Here is a 17,833-nt window from a genome sequence, read left to right on the forward strand (position 1 = left end):
GCTGGTATATAATATCCTAGCAGGTGCAGGAGGTTTTTCCCTTGCTTACCTAAATGTTATTGCCATCTACAGCCATTCCTGGCCAGAGCACCTTCAGCATGTCAGGGGGGTGCTGGACAGACTACAGAGGGCAGGGTTGACCATTAAGCCAAGCAAATATCAGGTGGGCATAGCAGAGGTCTCCTACCTAGGACATAGAGTGGGGAGTGGTATGATAAGGCCAGAACCTGCCAAAGTGTAAGCCATTCAGTCATAGCTGGCACCTGTTACCTAAAAGCAGGTGAGGGCATTTTAGGGACAGCAGGGTACTACAGAAAGTCAGTCCTAAGTTATAGTACCATAGCTGCTCCCTTCACAGACCTGACAAGAAAGAACAGGCCAGATTAGGTAGTGTGAACCTCAGCATGTGAGCAGGCATTCCAGAAGCTTAAAGAAGCTTTGGGAGGACCCCCTGTGTTAGCCAGTTCAGATTACAACAAATAATTTGTTGTGCAGGTGGATGATTCAAACCATGGGGTGGGGGCTGTACTTAGCCAGATTTCTTCAGAAGGAAAAGAATACCCAGGGGGTTATCTCAGTCATAGGCTCCAACCCAGGGAGGAATGCTTTGCAGCTGTAGAAAAGGAATGTCTAGCCATAGCGTGGGCACTGCAGAAACTTCAGCCTTATCTGTATAGAAGAAAATTCACTGTAATGACAGATCACAACCCTCTAACATGGTTAAACAGAGCCAGCCAGCAAAATGCCAGGTTGCTAAGATGGAGCCTGGGGTTGCAACATATGAAATGTCAGTGCAGCACCACAGTGGAGTTAGCAATGCCAATGCAGATGGGCTGTCAAGAGAGGGATTGGGGTGAGGCACCCTCAGATAGACCTAACCCTCTCAAGCAGCATTTATCAAGGGTCACTTGAAAAACTAGCTTGAGTTCTCCGGGGGAGGGGGATGTGAAGACTGGTAGAGAAGGGATGAAGGCTGCCAGCCTAGTCAAATAGAATTTGATAAATAATTCTGGCATTTGTAAAAATAGAAATGTAAAATACAGGCATGTGTCTTAAATGTAAAGAAATGCTGTTTCAACAAACATTGCCATCTGCTGTAAGGAAAACTAAGTCAAGCATTTCAAATCTTTCCTTTGAAATTAAAATTATTTCATCACTGCCTTTGATGTTTTACAAGTCGGCTCCAGTCTGGCTAGAGGAAGACTTCCTGCCTATTGTTTTAAGGCTAAAGTTAATGACCAGAATGTACATGTGGATTGTCCTTTATTGCTCTAAGTGTAAAAGAATGTAAATGTAGTTAATGTGTAGCCTGGGGACTCCAGGAAGGGTGAAAAAGATGATGTAATGTTTATCAGAACTGGAGTTTCAGTTTAAACAGTGAAAACCAAAAATTATTAAGCAGTTTTGTCTTGATATTCAACTCAGCACTGCCTTGCTCTATGTAAGTTATCTTAGAAATATGTTTTGTTGTAGAAATAGCTAGGACTATAATGTTTAGACTAAGTGTTTTTCTGTTATGTCAGAACTGTACTACGGATTATTTTAAGTTTCTGTTTGATCTCTGAACTCTAGAATAGCACTATGGTGTAGTAGTATTGTCTTGTGTTTTTACTATTTATTATTATAGCAATAACCCATGCCTGGGTGTGGGTAATGTGGGATTTAACCACAGTTGGCGTGGTTTGGTCCCGAGGGTGAATCCCTCGGGACCAAACAAAGACAACTGTGGTAAAATCCTGCATTACCCACACCCAGAAGTGCGTTATTGCTATTATACTATGACATTATTTAAGAAAAGAAACAATTACTTTTCTTAAATTTAATGCCTCTTTGCTGCCCTTCCGCAGCTGTCTGGCATCCGCGGCAGTTCTTGTGTACTGCGCATGCCTACACAGTACATCAGAGCTGTGGCCAAAAGCAATGGAGAAAGCAAGATCTCCGTTGTTTTTTCCTGTTTCTCTATGTTAAATGGGTTTAACATAGCGAGACAGCTTTAAAATAAGCAACAGAGATGTATGTTGCTTATTTTAAAGCTGTCTCACTATGTTAAACCCATTTAACATAGCGAAACAGTAAAAAGCAACGGAGATCTTGCTTTCTCCATTGCTTTTTTTTTTAAACCTGTCTCACTATGTTAAATGGGTTTAACATAGTGAGACAGCTTTAAAATAAGCAACGGAGATCTCCGTTGCTTATTTTAAAGCTGTCTCGCTATGTTAAACCCATTTAACATAGCGAGACAGGTTTAAAAAAAAGCAACGGAGAAAGCAAGATCTCCATTGCTTTTTACACACTCTGTCGCTATATTAAAGGAGTTTAACATAGCGAGACAGCTTTAAAAAAAGCAACGGAGATCTCCGTTGCTTTTTTTAAACCTGTGTCACTATGTTAAACTCTTTTAACATAGCGAGACAGTGTTTTAAAAAAAGACTTATACTAATGGAAAAAGTCCAGGCGACCAAACCTTTTTCCATTAGTATAAGTCGATTTACAACGTGCACGCTGGCCAATCAGTGTGCACGTTTTGGAATATTAATAGGGGGTCATGGTATAATAAATACTTTTAAACCCTTTTCAACTGTGGCTGATTTATGTAGAGATAATTAAGCTTTAGAGTACATTGCATGCATATAAGTGATCCTGTAATAAGCCCTTCCAAAGCCTTAAGATTGCTTAAGTTACGCTACTATTGGATAATAATATTGCACAGTAATAAATGGACACCCTTTTAAGGGCCTTTGGGTAGCTGATAATCATTAACTAGTGGTGGCAGTGATTACTACTGTATAGTCTGGGTAAAGGGGCACAGCTGGAGAATCTGTGTCAGCTTTTCCCAGGAGTTTCTGTGAAGTTGTATAAGTACTTTTCTCAAAGTGTGTGTGTGTGTGTGTGTGTGTGTGTGTGTGTGTGTGTGTGTGTGTGTGTGCGTGCGTGCGTGCGTGCGTGCGTGTGTGTGTGTGTGTGTGTGTGTGTGTCATTAGCTACTTGGGCAGGGACATGAAGCACTGGTTGGGCAGAGAGGGTACTGGAGGTTAGCTTGCCAGCTATGCTGAGATCTGGACCATATAACTGTGCCAGTGGGGAGTCTTACAGGGGACCTGGAGAGCAAGGGAGCAACCAGCCCCAGACTGACTGTGATCTCTTTGTGAACTTAAGGGAAATTGTACTTTGCTGTGTGTATTTGTTATCTTTCCTCTTATATGAGACACCCTCTCTGGTGTTAGTGGTGAGGATTGTGGCTCCTTGATTGCTGGGCCAGGGTGCAGGCATCACAGGCATCACACAAACTCATTAAGCAATGTTGCAAGGTGGTTAAAAATGAGACCTTAAGAATTATTAATAAAATGGGAAATGTCATGTAGCTAGTACTGTGGTAGCAGGTGTTAACTATAGGGCTTGAGTATAGATCATCCTGTGTTTGAGTACAGGGCATGTAACCTTTCTTTTACTGTTGTGACATTGCAGTTTATAGCAGTGAACTGCAACATAAAGAAGTGTTTCACTACCTTCTTGTGGCAACAGGTATAAATGCACGACTACCATACATTTGGTCCTGGGTTTGAATACAGCATATTCCCTATACTTTTACTGTTTTTCCACTTTCCACTATAGTCACTCTCACCAATAATACTTGACATGATGCAGCTGATATTAATTATATGTATGAGGGCTGAAGCACTAGTACTGTGTCAGTTATGTATTCCTTTATCTATGTACTATCACATTTATTCTCAAATATATTACTGTGGATATATTGTGTACTATATTCCTGTAAGTATATTTTTGCAATCTGGACTGCCATGGCCTTTACATTTGTCTAACTCATACACAACTGCCATTACATCCAATACGCTTGAATTTGCTTTGCTTGCTCCTGTTGAGCTCCGCTTACCATCACTCAAGCACCTTGCACAGAGATGTGCACTGCCAAGCACCATGTTTTCGGTGTGGAGTGCAACATTTTCAAACAGTGTGCTCACTCCCAGTAAAAGTGATGACTGCAACTAGTGGTAAACCATCACTCTCCATTGCTCTTGATCCATGGTAGACTTGGAAGGCATTTCTGGAGAAGGTATCAGATTTAGAGCACAGAGATGGGGTGTCCAGGAGTCCACGAATTTTATTGGACTCCTAGTTAAACACCATAGTACCAGGCTTCTGCAGGGTGAATATTCTGGCTCACAGTATAAATTTGGAAGCTTGGGATAGTTTGGCCTGGGCTGTAACCAGTGCCATCGTTATCCCGTGCACTAGTGACCAATGTAATTTATTACAATATTCAAAATTTGTTCCTGAAATCTTCTCTGTCTTCTGTCATCTTTCATTTCTCTCATTGTACTTGTTTTCTTCTTAACCATGCTACTCAAATAAGTTGATACCTCTTCTGTTTTATCTTGTAAATAATATCTTTGCTTAAATAATAATTCTTTAGTTTTCTCTTGATTCTTTTCTTAACTTCTCCATTCCATCACATAATAGTCTCTAACATTGCTTTTCAAATCCTATAAAGTATCTATACACATTCTTTTGTCATTTTTTTCACATTTTTCTTACATCTGACTGCCATTTTAAAAAATAGTTTTATATTTTGCTTTACAAGCTCATCACTTCTCGGACACATTTTTATAACACACTTTAGTTTATTTGTGATCTTTCCATAACTGCATATTTACTTTCTTTCAGTTTTCATCACACAATTTCTCATTTATTCTTTTATGCCTTTTCCCAATCTAATATACTCCCAATTTCCCTGTATCTCTATCCTTATGGCTGAATGATCTGAAAGCCTGCTACAATTCTTACTCCCTTAGCTATATTTAAAACTTGTGATATAGTCAAATAATGCATGTCAGTCTTATATATACCTTGACTATATGTCCACAAATTAATATTCCAAATTTTTAAATTGCCACATTTCTTAACATCAATTTCTCTCAAATCATAATTACAATCTCCCATTAATGTTATATTCATATTAATTACTATATAATCCAGAATTTTATGAAATAGTATCTCCCTTTCTTTACTTGTAACAAAGGCATACAATCCTATAATTCTATATACCTGATTATGCCATCTGAGATCTGTAGCTTTTAGTCTGCCCATCATTACTAGTATTCTATTCCATATTTTCACTACAAAGTATAGCTATGCCAGAACATAATTATTTTCCTTTGTTCCATATTGTAACTCCTCCCCAAAGTTTCTTTATTTGTAACTGTAAATTTTCAAAAATATTACATCTTCCAATATTATTACATCGCCATTACACTTACTACACCAATTTAGGATGTCTATCCTTCTACTTATATTTCAGATGCTATTTACATTTGCTGAAATAACTCTAAAATTGTCATTATGATCATTCTGTAGCTTGCCAGAAATTATGCAAATTTGGAATATTTCTTTCATTTGTATTTTCCATTTCCTTGTTTTTTCTCTTAGTCTTCTCCCTTTAAATTTTCTTTTTCTAGCTCTTACTCTTTTGCCAACAGAATTCATTTTACCTTTCGTTATATTTCAATGTATATCTTTCTCATCACTTATTTCAGAACCTTCTTCTATAATATCTTCTGTTTCATTTTTCTCTTTATCCTTATCTTTGTTACCATGACCTTCCTTCCTTATTTCCTCTTTATCTTTTATTGGGACTATTTCTTCATTCAGTATACTATCTTCACTGTTGTTTTCTTCACCTTCATTCTTTTTGTCTAGATTATAATCCATCTATGAATACCCTATTTTTTAAAATTTATAACACTGCAATTTTCACTTTTTTGCATCATGACCTGTTTGCCCACTTATTACAGATACTTATCAAGTGATCATCTTTCCCATAGGAAATACACATGCTTTAGATTGTACCCAATATTTTACAACAGCCCTGTTACCTTTTACATTTATCATACAATGGATATGAATATTTTTTTCTTTCTCCATTTTCAGTTCAATGTGACAGTCCTATCCACCAGTCCATAATCCTCTGTTATCAATCACTTTGCTAATGTCCATAACTTCTTTACAAAGTTTGCTTAAATATTTCTTTAAAGTGTCTTTTTCAACTTCAGTTAGAAATTGAACATATCGTTTCATTGTTGTTTCTCTGTGAAATGCTTTAACCACATACGAGTTCAATGGTTTACAATTTTTTTTTTATTTTCATACTCCCTCAGGAATCTTTCCAGAAAAAGAACCAGTCTCAAAAATAATGTTATAAAATGTTTCTTTATTAATAAGAATAAAAGTTCTTATTTCGTAAGCCTTCCCAAATGACCATTAAATTATCCCAAATGTTATACCTGTCCATCTCTTTTTCTTCCTCATTCTGAATTCTTACCTTGAATTTTCTTTGATTGTTAACATTTCCTTTTCTCTGATCATCTGTTATCACTTTCTCTGTAGAATCCTTAACAGTTTTGGCATATGATTTCTTTTTTCTGGCAGTCTTCTTTTAAAATGGCTGTTGATTCTTCCATTTGGATTATGTCCACAATTTCACCCGATGCAACATATTTTCCACTCTCTGGCTCTCTGTCCAATAACAATTCACCCAAAATATCATCTTGTAACCCTCCCAAATGGATGGTAGTAATAAAATGCCCATTGTTGTTTTGAACATTTGCTTAAACAAACAAATTTTGATGAAACAGCTCTTCAGAATCCCATACAGCCTCAAATATCACACTGGCATTTGCTTCTGTGTTATTCCCAATCTTGGATCTCCTTGAGTGCTGTTCTGTCAACAGCTATTGCATTAAGTTCAGAACAAGCAGTCTCCTAATGAGAAGGGAGAGTTCCCTGATGCCCTGACCGAATTTCCCCTTGAAACATAAATGTCACTTTGGGTCTACCCTGAAAAGAGGCTACTGGCCTACTGAGACTAACCTGGTCAACAAAGGATAAATAAAATAAAAAATCTCTTCCCAGGCCGATATATATTGTAATCCTTTGAATGAAAGCAGAATCAAAGCCAATTGTAGAAGTCAATCATCTTTTTTTTTTAATTGTGTCATCATTCTTGGTGATGGTAGAATGCTGCCCAACTTTAGGTAATAACTGCCTCAGACATATAGTTTGAGAGCTCCATCATGTCTCTCCTCATACAGTCCAGCTAGGTACATCTCAAGCCATTCAGACCCACATCTAAAATGACTTATATGTGTGCTTGTGGTCCAAGGACTTGCATGCAATGTGGTAAATTCGGATAACTGATAGGCAACTGACAGTGACCCTCTTCTTGCACAGTTTGGTGAGTCTTACATCAGTGCATCTCACTATGGAGTCACCTATGACTAGGGTATTGGACTATCTGGAGGTTTGCCATATGGATTTTTGAAGTGAATTTATGTGACTTATAATTTGCTAGGGGAGATACTGAAGCAGTCAGGCTAAAGAGGGGTAAACACATATCAATGAAATGTATCACATGTGCAGACTGCAAACTGAACATATTAGCCCCAATGATTTAAATCCCTAACCAGTGCATTAGCACAGTAGAAATAATTTTTATTACACTGCACCATCAAGTAATAAAGTCATTATCTGTTCTTTATTTCAGATCGGCATGTGTCAGTGCAGCAATGTTTGGCATATGAGCACTGATGTTCCTCTCTGTCAACTGTCATGTAATGAATGACCACAGAAAGATGGTTTGCTTTAGAAACCCTTTGCAACCATGTGTGCATTGTGTCTGTCTATTCTTTTACCAGTTTAATTCACTGAAATGGGAGTATATAACAGAGATAAAAAGAGAAAGCAAGCAGAATGCAAAGCAAAGGGTGAGCCAATAAGGAATGAGTTGGATGGGGACGGGTCAAACTCTCTAACAAATGTACACAATAATGATTGGAATATTTCATTTCTGTGGAATGGAACATAGGATAGCAAGAAAAGAGAAACACACCCAAATCTGTTTGAACCCAAGACTTTTTGACTTAATAATTTCTAAACCATAACCAGCCACAGAATCATCCAGAAGGAAGTTGTCAATATAACACATTTCAGGAGAATGGAACACAACAGCAATAAAATAGAAACACATCTGAATGCATTTGAACTCATGACATTGTCACTCAATAATCTCTGAACTAGAGAATTAGCCAGCAATATCATGGAATTATTGCTACAGTGGTTATCACTATAACACATTTCAGAGAAATGGAATACATGCTAGCAAGAAAAAATAAATGAACCTGAATACATGACTATCTCACACATAAACATGGATAAGAAAGAAATAAATAAAGAAAGAAAGAAAGAAAGATCTAGGATATAAGAAGCTGCAAAGATACTTGAAGAAAATACAGGCAAAGGCACCCAGACATGATCAATTTCACAATATAAAAAATAAGATCATAAAGGGGGAATGTAGAACAGAAGATTAATAAAGTAGAAGTTAAACAAATAGAAGTTGAAGTTATAGAATACATATGAAGTGAAGGATTTAGTGTAGAAAATCTAACACAGGTTATGTCACAGTGTAATGGAACAATGAGTCCCCAAAGTATGGAGAAACAGGTGAAGTGGGAAATATCTTCAGAAGAAATATGGACATGAGAAAGAAAAAGAGATTTAATATAATGCAATATTTATGCAAAAGAGAAAGCAAAGCTAACCAATACAAAAAAGCAACATCAAAGATATTTGAAGAGAAATACAGGCAAAGGCATCCAGATATGAAAAATTTTACAATACAAAAATAAGAAAACAAAGGGGAAAAAGTAGAAAAGAGGATTAGTAATGGAGAAGTTAAAGAAATAGAAACTGAAGTTATGGATTACCTGCTAAGTGAAGGATTTAGTGAACAAAACCCAACTCTGGTAATGTCACAGCATGATGGAAGAGTGAATCCCCAAATTAAGGAGAAAGTGATGAAATGGGAAGCATTTGCTCAGTTGCCACATGAAGATACTCTGGAGCCTTCAGTAGGAAACCAATACAAAAGTTCAGTTGGAGTTGTTCGGCAAAAGAAGGAAAAGGAAAGAATGGCAACTTTAATGCAGTCAAAGTTGTAGAGTGAGAGGCCAGTGAGTTGCCATATGAAAGAGGAATGGCTGATACAGGATGCAGGTGAAGAAAATTTGTCACATGAAGATGTTCTGGAACTTTCTGTTGAATGCTTGCAGGAAATGGAGAATAAAGAATGTGCCCTCAGTTTGGAAGAAAAAGATCTAAGGGAAGAGTTGCTTGATTTAATAGAGATGGAGAGACAAATTAAGGTCAATGAAAGAAATAGATTACAGAAAGTTAATAAGACACAGAATGTTAGAAATCTGATAAAATAAACACAGTGATCAAGACTATTAACAGAAATTCACTTGACAAAAAAGTAGGATATGTTACTGTGTAGCAAAATTAATAACAGTTAAATTCTTGTCACAAAAATACAGGGTAATAAGGGAGTGGAAGAGAAGATATCAAATGCCATCATGGAAGTATCGAAGAGAGAAAACTGTAAAGCAATTAAGACAAGAAGTGTCACTGTTATAAGAGAATAGAAGGGTACAGATCAACAAAAATACTTATTTATTTTTTATTATTTATTTATTTATTTATAATTGTTGACTGGGATTGTCCAAATGATAGATATGACAAAAGCAATGCATATTATTAGAACAGACCAGGATCTGTTGTACACTATTGCAAATAATAAACTAAAGGTATCAGCACAGGCAGATACACTTAAAAAGTATGCACACAAATATAAAGGAAAAGTAAAAATAAACAATTCATTGATGGTCTAAAAAGTTTTATAAAGAATTGGGAAACAAAGCAAAATTAATAGAAACTCACACACACGTACACACACACACACGCACACACGCATGCACGCACACCCACACACACACACACACACACACACACACACACACACACACACACACACACACACACACACAAAGAAGAACAAGACACATCTTAGAGAAATATCACTGAGGATCCTGTGGACCATAACAAAGATGATGAATAGATAGAAGTAAAAGAAACAGTAAGAAGTTCAAATGTACAGTATATGAAATTGTATGAAATAACAGCCAGAGAAACTGAAACAAAACTAAGAAAAGTTCCTAAATGGAAAGCCCCTGTATCTAACTTCTGGCTAAAAGAATTAACATCTTTACACAGAGATTTAACCCAAAGCAAGAATAACTTATATGCACACCCCAAACACACACCAACCTGGCTAACAAGAGGAAAAAATGATACTCCTCCTTAACAGTGAACCTGCAAGCTATCCTAAAAACAATATACCAATAACTTGGCTTCTGACAATGTATAAACCATATACTGGAATTGATGCTGATAGAGTTTATAGCCATGTAGAAGAATCCTCAATCATGGCAATAGAACAAAAGGGTAACAAAAGAAAGTCATGTGGAACAAAGGATCATTTCTTGTTGAATAAAGTCACAATGGAGAATTGTAAAAATGGGTAGAATCTTCGTATGGTATGAATAGATTACAAAAAAGCATTCAACACTATCCCATAGTCATGGATAAAGGAGTGCCTACAGATGTATAAGATACATCCCACATTGATTGATTACATTAAAGTGATCATGAAACAGTGGAAAACCACTTTATGTCTAAGCCATGATAAAGGATAAATTATTATCCCAGGGATAAAAATTCAAAGGGAGATATTCCAGGATGACTCTTTGTCATCATTGCTGTTTTGTCTTGCCCTTAATGAATTAACCTGTCTACCTAATAGATTAGGTCATGGTTATAATCTGGCTGCCAGACAACAGCAAAATGTAAAGACTTCTCATCTTCCTTTTGTGGATGATTTAAGATTGTATAGTTCATCACATGAGAAGCTAAAAGCACAACTAGGGGTGGTCAAACTTTCTCAGATGATATAAGAATGTCATTAGGTTCTGATAAATCTGCAAAAGCAACATTTAAAGCAGGAAAGCTGAGGTACCAAGAAAATATCAGTCTGGGACAGGAATGTGATATAAAGGAACTTAAGCAGGAAAGAGTATATAACTATCTGGGAAGTGACAAAGGCTCAACATTAAAACATGAACAAATGTGAACAAATCTCAGTAAAGAATATTTTAGAAGACTGAAATTAATACAAAAAACAGCCCTGACATCTAGGAACAAAGTCTAAGCTATAAACCAATTTGCTCTTCCTGTTCTAACTTACAGTTTTGAGGTGATTGCCTGGCCTCAAAAAGTAATGGATCAGTTGGATAGGAAAACAAGAAAAATGCTTCACACTCATCAAATGTTATATAAAAGTCAGTGTATGCCAAGTTTATATACCCCTCATTCTGAAGGAGTTATAGGCCTCCTCAAAACTGATTGCATGCATAGATCTGCATTTGTAGGAATGCATATATATCTGTTCACCTCATCACATCCAAACATACTGAAAGATTTGAAACATGAAGTGAACATGAAGTGAACAAATCTAAGAGGACTTCCCAGTTTAGTTTAGCAGAAGCATATTGGTGAAGCAGGAATGGAAACCAAACCAGAAGCAGACAAAAATCAGTCAGCAACTGAATGTGCCAAAAAACAAAAGAAAGACGAAAAAGGGGAAGAATAAAATGAGTAGGCAAGAAATGTGGAAAAGGCAAAAATGTAGTTGCAAGTTCAGAAAACTCCTGGAACAAACTCATGTTGATCAGCATTTGATGCAGGAATGGTTAAGGAGAGGTGAATTTAAATCAAAGGCCTTTCTAAGGCTTTTGACGCTGTCTCACACACTCTGCTACTTAGTAAACTTGTAGACCTAAACTGTGCCCCTGATACAGTTGCATGATTCTCTAGCTATCTCTCTGATAGGCTGCAGTCAGTACGATGGGACTCAACACTATGTACCCCTCTCTCAGTAAGAACTGGTGTTCCGCAAGGTTCCATTCTTGGATCTCTACTCTTTAATATCGTCACCAATTCACTCCACTCCTCTTATCCTCAATCTAACATTGTCCAATATGCAGATGACTCTACAGTTATAACTATTGCTAATTCTCCCTTAGAACTCCTAACAAATACCTAGACATCTTTCAACTCAGTACAGACATGGCTCACTAATAATCAGCTCATCCTCAACCTAAGAAAACAAAATTACTACTCTTTCTACCTAAATCTGAAAATCACATTAAACTTTCCTTCTCCATAAGGTCCCTAAACAATACTCCTGTAGAAGTCGAAACTAGCATAAAACTCCTTGGCATTACCATTGACGACCAACTAAAATTCGATCTTCACATTAACAATTGTATCAATAAAAAACACCAAAAGCTAGGACTACTGTACAGGAACAACAAATTCCTAACTACTGAAGCTAGGATTTCTCTTACCCATACCTACCTTCTACCATGCTTAAGCTATTGTTCCCAAATACTCACAAATCGGAACTCCTCCCTACTTACCAAATTAGAATCAACCTACCACAAAATAACTAGACTTGCAGCTCAACAAATATATAAATCTCACCACTATCTCTCCCTAAAATACCTGAACTGGCCCAAGCTGCCTCACCTGTTCCTACAATCTCAACTCTAAATCATACACTCCATGCTATATCAGCCTGATTTCTGCCCAAGTCTTTCACTACTCCCCTACCTTCTCCGAAGCTCAACCCAAGACCTACTAAAAATCCATAATTCCAAATCCAACACAGGGTGCAACTTGTATAGCTATCATCCCTCTATTGCATGGAACAAACTCCCAGTAGAAATAAGGCCCCTGACTCACCCCAAACAATTTAAGCTAGCAACCAAAGACCACTTTAAAAAACACTGGTCCTGCCATTATACTCACCCTCCCTGATTATTACCTACCTTTATAGTACAGTCAAACTAACTTACTAAAACCTACTATTAACTACTTCATTCTATGCTTCCTATGCAACCTCCAAAGCTTCTTCTATACTCGGCTCCCTGAAATTCTTATGTAACCTTTTAAGTTTCTGCTACTCTGCATACAAAACCTTATATTTAATCAACTCTCTTTTTAAACCAAAACATACAACTTATTCCACTTTTCTTAAAATTCTCCTTTTTGTTTATGTTATTGTTTTATCTGTCAACAATATACATGTATGTAGCTTACATATTTTAACTACCAACATTCTTTATTGCTATTTTTATTGAAATGTATCTGTATTGAAGTCTCTGATGTCTTGATGATCATGTTTGATGTATTGATGTCTTTGTATTCTAAAGACATGCTTCTGGAGCATTTCTCCCCGGGCCTCCGCTGAAAACAGGATCTGTGGAACCTAGTCGGACATTCCCGGTCAACAAATGTAAAATAAAATAAAATAATAAAAAATAAATTACTATTTTTATTGCATTGTATATCCCATAGTCATGGATAAAGGAGTGCCTACAGATGTATAAGATACATCCCACATTGATTGATTACATTAAAGTGATCATGAAACAGTGGAAAACCACTTTATGTCTAAGCCATGATAAAGGATAAATTATTATCCCAGGGATAAAAATTCAAAGGGAGATATTCCAGGATGACTCTTTGTCATCATTGCTGTTTTAATCTTGCCCTTAATGAATTAACCTGTCTACCTAATAGATTAGGTCATGGTTATAATCTGGCTGCCAGACAACAGCAAAATGTAAAGACTTCTCATCTTCCTTTTGTGGATGATTTAAGATTGTATAGTTCATCACATGAGAAGCTAAAAGCACAACTAGGGGTGGTCAAACTTTCTCAGATGATATAAGAATGTCATTAGGTTCTGATAAATCTGCAAAAGCAACATTTAAAGCAGGAAAGCTGAGGTACCAAGAAAATATCAGTCTGGGACAGGAATGTGATATAAAGGAACTTAAGCAGGAAAGAGTATATAACTATCTGGGAAGTGACAAAGGCTCAACATTAAAACATGAACAAATGTGAACAAATCTCAGTAAAGAATATTTTAGAAGACTGAAATTAATACAAAAAACAGCCCTGACATCTAGGAACAAAGTCTAAGCTATAAACCAATTTGCTCTTCCTGTTCTAACTTACAGTTTTGAGGTGATTGCCTGGCCTCAAAAAGTAATGGATCAGTTGGATAGGAAAACAAGAAAAATGCTTCACACTCATCAAATGTTATATAAAAGTCAGTGTATGCCAAGTTTATATACCCCTCATTCTGAAGGAGTTATAGGCCTCCTCAAAACTGATTGCATGCATAGATCTGCATTTGTAGGAATGCATATATATCTGTTCACCTCATCACATCCAAACATACTGAAAGATTTGAAACATGAAGTGAACATGAAGTGAACAAATCTAAGAGGACTTCCCAGTTTAGTTTAGCAGAAGCATATTGGTGAAGCAGGAATGGAAACCAAACCAGAAGCAGACAAAAATCAGTCAGCAACTGAATGTGCCAAAAAACAAAAGAAAGACGAAAAAGGGGAAGAATAAAATGAGTAGGCAAGAAATGTGGAAAAGGCAAAAATGTAGTTGCAAGTTCAGAAAACTCCTGGAACAAACTCATGTTGATCAGCATTTGATGCAGGAATGGTTAAGGAGAGGTGAATTTAAATCAAAGGCCTTTCTAAGGCTTTTGACGCTGTCTCACACACTCTGCTACTTAGTAAACTTGTAGACCTAAACTGTGCCCCTGATACAGTTGCATGATTCTCTAGCTATCTCTCTGATAGGCTGCAGTCAGTACGATGGGACTCAACACTATGTACCCCTCTCTCAGTAAGAACTGGTGTTCCAAGGTTCCATTCTTGGATCTCTACTCTTTAATATCGTCACCAATTCACTCCACTCCTCTTATCCTCAATCTAACATTGTCCAATATGCAGATGACTCTACAGTTATAACTATTGCTAATTCTCCCTTAGAACTCCTAACAAATACCTAGACATCTTTCAACTCAGTACAGACATGGCTCACTAATAATCAGCTCATCCTCAACCTAAGAAAACAAAATTACTACTCTTTCTACCTAAATCTGAAAATCACATTAAACTTTCCTTCTCCATAAGGTCCCTAAACAATACTCCTGTAGAAGTCGAAACTAGCATAAAACTCCTTGGCATTACCATTGACGACCAACTAAAATTCGATCTTCACATTAACAATTGTATCAATAAAAAACACCAAAAGCTAGGACTACTGTACAGGAACAACAAATTCCTAACTACTGAAGCTAGGATTTCTCTTACCCATACCTACCTTCTACCATGCTTAAGCTATTGTTCCCAAATACTCACAAATCGGAACTCCTCCCTACTTACCAAATTAGAATCAACCTACCACAAAATAACTAGACTTGCAGCTCAACAAATATATAAATCTCACCACTATCTCTCCCTAAAATACCTGAACTGGCCCAAGCTGCCTCACCTGTTCCTACAATCTCAACTCTAAATCATACACTCCATGCTATATCAGCCTGATTTCTGCCCAAGTCTTTCACTACTCCCCTACCTTCTCCGAAGCTCAACCCAAGACCTACTAAAAATCCATAATTCCAAATCCAACACAGGGTGCAACTTGTATAGCTATCATCCCTCTATTGCATGGAACAAACTCCCAGTAGAAATAAGGCCCCTGACTCACCCCAAACAATTTAAGCTAGCAACCAAAGACCACTTTAAAAAACACTGGTCCTGCCATTATACTCACCCTCCCTGATTATTACCTACCTTTATAGTACAGTCAAACTAACTTACTAAAACCTACTATTAACTACTTCATTCTATGCTTCCTATGCAACCTCCAAAGCTTCTTCTATACTCGGCTCCCTGAAATTCTTATGTAACCTTTTAAGTTTCTGCTACTCTGCATACAAAACCTTATATTTAATCAACTCTCTTTTTAAACCAAAACATACAACTTATTCCACTTTTCTTAAAATTCTCCTTTTTGTTTATGTTATTGTTTTATCTGTCAACAATATACATGTATGTAGCTTACATATTTTAACTACCAACATTCTTTATTGCTATTTTTATTGAAATGTATCTGTATTGAAGTCTCTGATGTCTTGATGATCATGTTTGATGTATTGATGTCTTTGTATTCTAAAGACATGCTTCTGGAGCATTTCTCCCCGGGCCTCCGCTGAAAACAGGATCTGTGGAACCTAGTCGGACATTCCCGGTCAACAAATGTAAAATAAAATAAAATAATAAAAAAATAAATTACTATTTTTATTGCATTGTATATCTTTGGAGATTTTCTCCCCGGGCCTTTCCCTAAAAAAGGGCAATAGCTCAGCTGGACATTTCCAGTCAACAAATGTAAAATGAATAAATAAATAAATAAATAAAATAAAATATGAAAGATTAATATTAGAATCCCAGGATAGTAGAGTAAGTACACACTGGTTTACAAAGTCCATTGTGCATGTATGATAAACAGACAAATGCAGATTCCATAAAACAGAACTGGAAACAGTCGCACATCATGTTGTTGGGTGTGATACACTAATGGCAGAGGGCTTGTATACCAAAAAGCATAATAATGTGACAAGACTGTTGCACTAGGGATTGTGCAAACATTACAATATTAGAGTAGTTGGGAAGCATTGGAAACATAAGCCACAAAGCATTATAGAGAATAATGAAGTCTATATCACATGGGATCTTACATTAAGTTCAAAAAATAGATGCAAGAAAACCAGATGTAGTAGTCCATGAAAAGAAGACAAAGGTAGCAATGATCATTGACATTGTGACACACAGTGATTACAATGTCTTACATACTCAGAGACATAAAGTCACAAAATACCAGGATTTGTAGGCAGAAGCGAGGGCAATCTGGAGGAAGGCTACTCAGACAGTTCCAATAGTAGCAGGAGCAATGGGTCTCATAAAAAAGAATTTACAGTCATATTTAGATATGCTACTGATACATGTAACTCAGTATTAATTGCAGAAGCAGTCAATTCTGACCACATTGTGGATGCTAACTACCGAAAACCACCGCAAATTCAAAAGCCAAGAACTCGACTCAGGCCAGTCCAAAACATAAAAAACATGAAAAACAACACATTTTATTAAGCCACTGTAAAAGCTTTTCATTAGTACCTTGCACTAACTTCTTCAGACAAGCAAACATTCATACCATTACAAGTGAGTTTAAATACCAGCATTGAAACACGTAGACAACTTAGGCTTAGACAACTTGTAAGAGCAGCTAGGATGGTGTCAATGGATAGTGATTTTTTAGAAGAATGTGATTTCATAGCCAATTTATTTCTGGATCGAGGTTATCCAGAAATCTTGATTGATGAGTTGTGTTTTGAAGTTAAGACCAAGAGAGCTAATGGCATTTTTTCTTCTATCTTGAGTCATGTTGTTTCTGAATTGAGTCATTCACCATCACTTGTATGCCCTGATTTTCAGGGAAACATGTCCAGGTCCAGTTTTATTTTAACTTTTAATACAGATGCTAATGACATAGTTACTATAATTAAGAGGAACTGGCGATTACTATCCCCTGAGTTACTTGGAGGTCCAATTTTTGATAAAGCCCCATTGATAACATACAGAAGGGGCCCTAACATCAAAAATATTCTGGAATCTACGTGAAATTCAGTAACACCAAGATCAGGGATGTATAAATGTAATATGTGCAAGTATTGCAGATTTGTCCAGGCAGGTACAGCCTTTACGGTTAAGAACAGGAAATTCCTCATCAGGGGACGTTTCACTTGTTCCAGTACCCAAGTGGTATACCTTGCTCAATGTTCATCATGCCCCAGTTTTTACATTGACAAGACTGAGAGGAAACTCCAGGAAAGAATGTATGAGCAGTTGTATGCCATAAGAAGAATGAAAATGGACAATGCTTTGGCTATGCACATTCAGAACAACCCAAACCATGAGTTTACATT

The sequence above is a fragment of the Protopterus annectens genome, chromosome 4.part0 (assembly GCF_019279795.1).
Source record: "Protopterus annectens isolate FY-2018-M chromosome 4.part0, PAN1.0, whole genome shotgun sequence".
Lineage (NCBI taxonomy): Eukaryota > Metazoa > Chordata > Ceratodontiformes > Protopteridae > Protopterus > Protopterus annectens.